The sequence below is a fragment of the Jaculus jaculus genome, chromosome 9 (assembly GCF_020740685.1).
Source record: "Jaculus jaculus isolate mJacJac1 chromosome 9, mJacJac1.mat.Y.cur, whole genome shotgun sequence".
NCBI classification, from domain to species: Eukaryota; Metazoa; Chordata; class Mammalia; order Rodentia; family Dipodidae; genus Jaculus; species Jaculus jaculus.
This window is the reverse complement of record NC_059110.1, coordinates 109814518-109820591: the sequence shown is the minus strand read 5'-3', so window position 1 is coordinate 109820591 and position 6074 is coordinate 109814518.

Genomic DNA, 6074 nt, shown 5'->3' with positions numbered 1-6074 from the left:
TATGGGCCCTCATTTCTGGGTACCTGTTACAAACCTGAAGTGGGCCTCATTCAGGGACAGACTGAGCCCAGCAAGGCTGTAAACCCTGTCCTCAGTCCTCGGTTGACGGTGATGTTGCCTGTTAGGCTGGCATGTGGCACCCCTCAGTCCGTGTGTCCAGACCTTGGGGTGTGGGAGTGAGGGCAATGCCAAGGGCCTGGACTGGGTGGCATGGGGACACTGGGGAGTAGTAGAGCTGGATTTATCCCTGAATTTCTACTGTTCCCCATTTTCATTTTTAGGTTTGCTCAAATGTTTGAAAAAAAAAAAATAGATAATCCCAGCACTTGGGAGGTAGAGGTAGGAGGATTGCCAGGAGGCCACCCTGAGACTCCATAGTGAATTCCAGGTCAGCCTGGGCTAGAGTGAGACCCTACCTCTAAAAAAAAGCAACATGCCAGCAGTTCCCATGGTTCAACCTAACACATGTGAAGGGTTTAGAAATAGTTCCCAACACAGTGAGTGCTTGGTGTGGGGGCTAGTATCACCTTCTTTTCCTTTTAATTTTGTTTATTTATTTAAGAGAGACAGACACAGAGAGAAAGAAAGAGAGAGAATGGGCGCATCAGGACCTCCAGCAAACGAACTCCAGATGCATGTGCCCCCTTGTTCATCTGACTTACTTGGGACCTGGAGAATCGAACCTGGACCCTTAGGCTTCACAGGCAAGCCCCTTAACCATGAAGCCATCTCTCCAGCCCTGTTGTTGTTTTAAATATTCATTTACTTGAGAGAGAGAAAGAGGCAGATAGAGAAAAATGGGTGTGCCAAGGCTTCTAGCCCCTGCAAATGAACTCCAGACACATGCGCCCCCTTGTGCATCTGTGGCTTACGTGAGTCCTGGGGAATCGGACCTAGGTCCTTAGGCTTCGCAGGCAAGTGCCTCAACCACTAAGCCATCTCTCCAGCCCTGTTGTTTTAAGTAGCTTACTTACTTATTTATTTGAGAGAGAGGCGGATAGAGTAGGTACAGGCACGTCAGGGCCTTCTGCCACAGCAAACTGTAAGGAAAGTGTAAGAGAAAAGCAAGAGGGAACCCTGGACTTGACCTCTACAGACAGATTGTTTATTGAGAGGTAGAGCGAGGGGCCGCAGCCTTCCCTCGGATGGAGGCTGAAGCACTGAGTCAGGCTGGGGTTCAAACTGATAAGGAGGATCCCAAGGCAAACAGACCGAATCAGCTGCAGGTCCAAGGGAAGCAGATAAGGCATCAGGGTTATTTGCTCAGAAGACGCTTTTTAGCAGAATTGTCTAGGGAGGACTGGATGTCTCCATTCTTTAAGGCCTTCTAATCTGAAGGTTAGTTATTAACTCATTTTAGTTCCATCTAGTTTTCGGGGAAGGCTATTAACCCTTCTCAAGCAAACACCAGAAGCATGTGCCACTTTGTACATCTGCTTTACATGGGCACTACGGAAGGTTGTTAGGCTTTGCAGGCAAGTGCCTTAATGACTGAGTCATCTTGCTCTAGCCCAGGCTGACCTGGAATTTACTATGTAGTCTAAGGGTGGCTTCAAACTTACAGTGATCCTCCTAACTCTGTCTCCTAAATGCTGGGATTAAAGGTGTGTGCCACCATGCCTGGCCCCTCGCCCACCCTTATTGAGACAGTCTCTCACTGGTGTGGAACTGAAAAAACTAGGCTGCACTAGCCAGCAAGCCCCAGGGATCTGCCTGTCTCTGCAACCCAGCCCTGGGGTTAAGAGTGAGCGTAAGCTGCTGGTTTTGGTGGTTTTAAATATGGGTTCTGGGGATCAAACACTTTACTGATTTGGCTCTCTCTCAGACCTGATATATGCTCGCTTGCTTTTTAAAATTTTGTGAGTGTGTGTGTATGTGTGTGTGTGTGTGCGTGCACGTGTATGTGTGCATGTGTGTGGGTGCACGTATGTGTGCATATACAGGCCAGAGCACAGGGATCATCTTGAGACATGCCATCCACCTCTTTTGGAGATGGTCCTCTCATTGGTCAGTGAGCCCCAGGGGTCCTCCTGCCCCCCTCTCCCCGCACAGGAACTACAGGCATGCATCACCCAACCACGTTCATGAGGGCGGTAGAGGTCAAGTCCAGGGCCTTCCTACACAGTAGGGAAACATTGTCAAATGAGCTACATCACCGGTGTGAGGACCAGAATGTCTCCGTTTTTGGACGCTGACCGCCGTTACATTGTAATGCTCTGTTTCCCAAGAACGCTGACCGCCGTTACATTGTAATGCTCTGTTTCCCAAGAGGGACCCAGACCACCCATTCCAATGATCACTTTTCTAGAATGGCCCAAACCACCTGTCTGATTACCACTGCCTTGAAGTGGCTCAATTCCTGAGGCAAGGTAAACCGCCTTGCAACCAGAGAATTCCAATGACCCCCACCACCCCATAAGTATTCCCTAGTCTTTAAGGAGGTGACTTCTGACCTGCCTGGTCAGAGCCCTCCTCTGGCTTTTCCAGAATAAGGCCTGTCTCTGCAGTTGACCTGAGTCTTCTCTCTCATTTCTTTCCCACTTTTTTTTTTTTTTTCTAACACGTGGTGCTAAAATCCAGGTGCTGGAGTAGGGACCCCCTGGCAACCCAGGGAACAATGGACAGCCAGGTCAGTCTGGGCTAGAGCGGGACCCTGACTTGTAAACAACAAACAACCACAAAAAGGCAAAGGGCCGGATGTGGTGGCGCACGTCTTTAATCCCAGCACTCCGGAGGCAGAGGTAGGAGGATCGCCATGAGTTCAAGGCCACCCTGAGACTACACAGTGAATTCCAGGTCAGCCTGGGCCACAGTGAGACCCTACCTTGAAAAACCAAAAACAACAACAAAAAAAATTAAAAGTACATTTTCCATTCTAAATGCTTCCTCCTACCACCACAAATCCATGAAGCCATCCAAGACATAAATAAATACCCCAAATGCCAGGGAGGAAACAACACATAGATTTAGGATTAACCTTTCTTTCTTTCTCTCTTTGTACCAGGGCCTCCTGCCAGTGTAGGAAACACTGTCTGACTATGATGGCTTAGACTATGTGTTCTCAATTTACCTTAAATAATATGATGGTTTACAGTAGTCTTTTTTTTTTTTTTTCAAGTTAGGATCTCCCTCTAGCCCAGGCTGACCTGGAATTCACTATGTAGTCTCAGGGTGGCCTCATACTTACGGTGATCCTCCTAACTCTGCCTCCTGGGTACAGTAGTTTTTTAAAATATTTATTTAGGGTTGGGCGTGGTGGCACACGCCTTTAATCCCAGCACTTGGGAGACAGAATGGGCTGGCCAGGGCCTCCACTGCCAGTTCAAAGCTAGCCTGAGACAACATAGTGAATTCCAGGTCAGCCTGGGCTAGAGCAAAATCTTTACCTCAAAAAACAAAACAAAAAAGGGGGGAGCACATCAGGGCCTCTTGCTGCTGCAAACAAATTCCAGATGCATATGTCATTTTGTTCATCTGGCTTTTCTTTCTTTCTTTCTTTTTCTTTTCTTTTCTTTTCTTTTTTTTTTTTTTTTTTTTTTTTTTTTGAGGTAGGGTCTTACTCTGGCCCATGCTGACCTGGAATTCACTCTGTATTCTCAGGGTGGCCTCTAACTCACCTTCTGCCTTTGCCTCCAGAGGGCTGGGATTAAAGGCATGGGCCACATGCCCAGCTTTCATCTGGCTTTTCATGGGTTATGGGGAATCAAACCAAGCCGGTAGGCTTTGAAATCAAATGCCTTTAACCACTGAAAAATCTCAATCAGCCCACTTTTCTTCTCCTGGTTCCCTTCTCCTATCTCCTCTTCTTCCCCCCTCCACCACCTCCTCCCTTTTTGGTTTTTTGAGGTAGTTTCTCACTCTAGCCCAGGCTGACCTGAAATACACTATGTAGTCTCTGGCTGGCCTCCAACTCACAATGATCCTTCTGCCTCTGCCTCCCAAGTGCTGGGATTAAAGATATGTGCCATCATGCCCAGCAGAGAGAGAGAGACAAAAAGAGAGAGAAAGGGTGCATTAGGGCCTCCAGCTACTGCAAATGAATCTCAGATACATGTGCCACCTTGTGCATGTGGCTTTATGTGGGTACTGGGAAATCAAACTCAGGTCCTTAGGCTTGGCAGGTAAATGCCTTAACCAAGTGAGTCATCTCTCTAGGCCCTCCTTTTTAAATATTTTATTTTTATTTGTTTATTTATTTGACAGAGAAAGAGGGAGAGAGGAAGCGCCAGGGCCTCCAGTCATTGCAAATGAACTCCAGATGTGTGTGCCCCTTTGTGCATCTGGCTAACGTGGGTCCTGAGGAATCTAACCTGGGTCCTTTGGCTTTGCAGGCAAATGCCTTAACCACTAAGCCATCCCTCCAGCTCCTAGCCCCCCTTTTTTGTTTATTTTTACTTATTTATTTAAGAACAACAGACAGAGAAAAAGAAGCAGAGAGAGAGAGAGAGAGAGAGAGAGAGAGAGAGGGAGAATGGGCTGGCCAGGGCCTCCAGCCACTGCAACTGAACTCCAGATGCACGTGCCACCTTGTGCATCTGGCTTACGTGGGTCCTGGGGAATTGAGCCTCAAACTGGGGTCCTTACACTTCATAGGCAAGCATTTAACTGCTAAGCCATCTCTCCAGGCCCCTCCTTTTTTAACATAGGAAACTATTGCTGTACTTTGAGCTGTAGTCCATGCTATAATTTTATTTTCATTCAGTTCACAAAACTAACAGTGCTCTTCTGTGTGTGAGCCTGCTGTTGGGACGACCTGAAAGGGTGATAGGGGGACTAGCAATGGGGAGCTGTCCAGCCGCAAATCCTGAGCATGTATGCCTTTTCCCAGCAACATCATGTTGATACTTGGATTTTCCATGTTGGGAATATGCACACCGATACTACCATGAGGGCACTTTCCTCAGACAGCTGGCTTTCTCCCAGTGCCAAGGGGAGCTTTTGGACTCCCACAATATTACGGTATAGAATCTTTCCTCCTGGTATAATCCGCCCATCCTCCAAGGCACTTTTTTTTTTTTTTTTCAGTTGTCTCAGTAACTGGCAGCATTCTGTGGATGGGAGAATTGAAAATTGGAGTCTCCCTATTCCCCATTTTTTTTTTTTTTTGAGGTAAGGTCTCTCTTTAGCCCAGGCTGACCTGAAATTCACTATGTGGTCTCAGGCTGGCCTTGAACTCACAGCGATCCTCCTTTCTTTCTGAATTTTAACTTAAACTTTCTTTTTTTCCCACTTTGCCTTATCCTTCCAAACCACTGTCTTTAGTACCTCCAACTCTCACATCCTTCTGCTTCTAGGGGGAGTGGCAAAGGGATGGCTCCTGGGTGCTCGGGGTGGGAAGCCGATGTGGGCATCCAAGCCTTGGGTTTCAGCCTTCCTGATGATTTTTCTGTTCAGTGCCTCAACCCCACTCACTACTGCCCTTCACTTTCCCAAGTCCTGAGACTCTTAGGGGTCCCTTTGGCATGAGCCATCTCACTTACTGATAATCCTTTTTGGAAGCATTTTCGTATCCTGCTCCATTTTTGCTTAGCAATGTTAGGCCCCTCCAGCTGCTTTCTGCCTTTAGAAAATTTGTCGAACCATATTCCTCTTTCCCTCCACTGTGTCCTCTGATCCTGTGATCTCATATATTCACCTTTCTTACACTGTCGTTTCAGGAAGCAACATTCCAAATTTAACCTAAATACTCATATTTTTTACTGACTTTGAGTGGGACTTGGTAAATCTTCTCAACACTCATAACAACTCATCATTTGGAGCTTTCCCTCCCTCCCTCTCTCCCGCTTTCTCGTCTCTCTCCCCTCTGTCTTCCACTGAAAGCCATGGAAGTTTTCTTCCATCTTGTCTCTGATTACTTCTTCTCCAGATAGCATTTATATTTCTAGTTTCTAATTTTTTTTGGGGGGGGGTACTGGGATTACACCCAGAGCCTCGTACCCACTAGGCAAGCACTTTACTCCTGAGCTCTGCCCCCAGTCCTGTCAGTATTTAGTTTTCAGGGATACCTGTAATTCTTTGATTTGATCTCTGATCCTTTGTTTCTCTTCCTATTACCTATTATTTTCATTGACTTT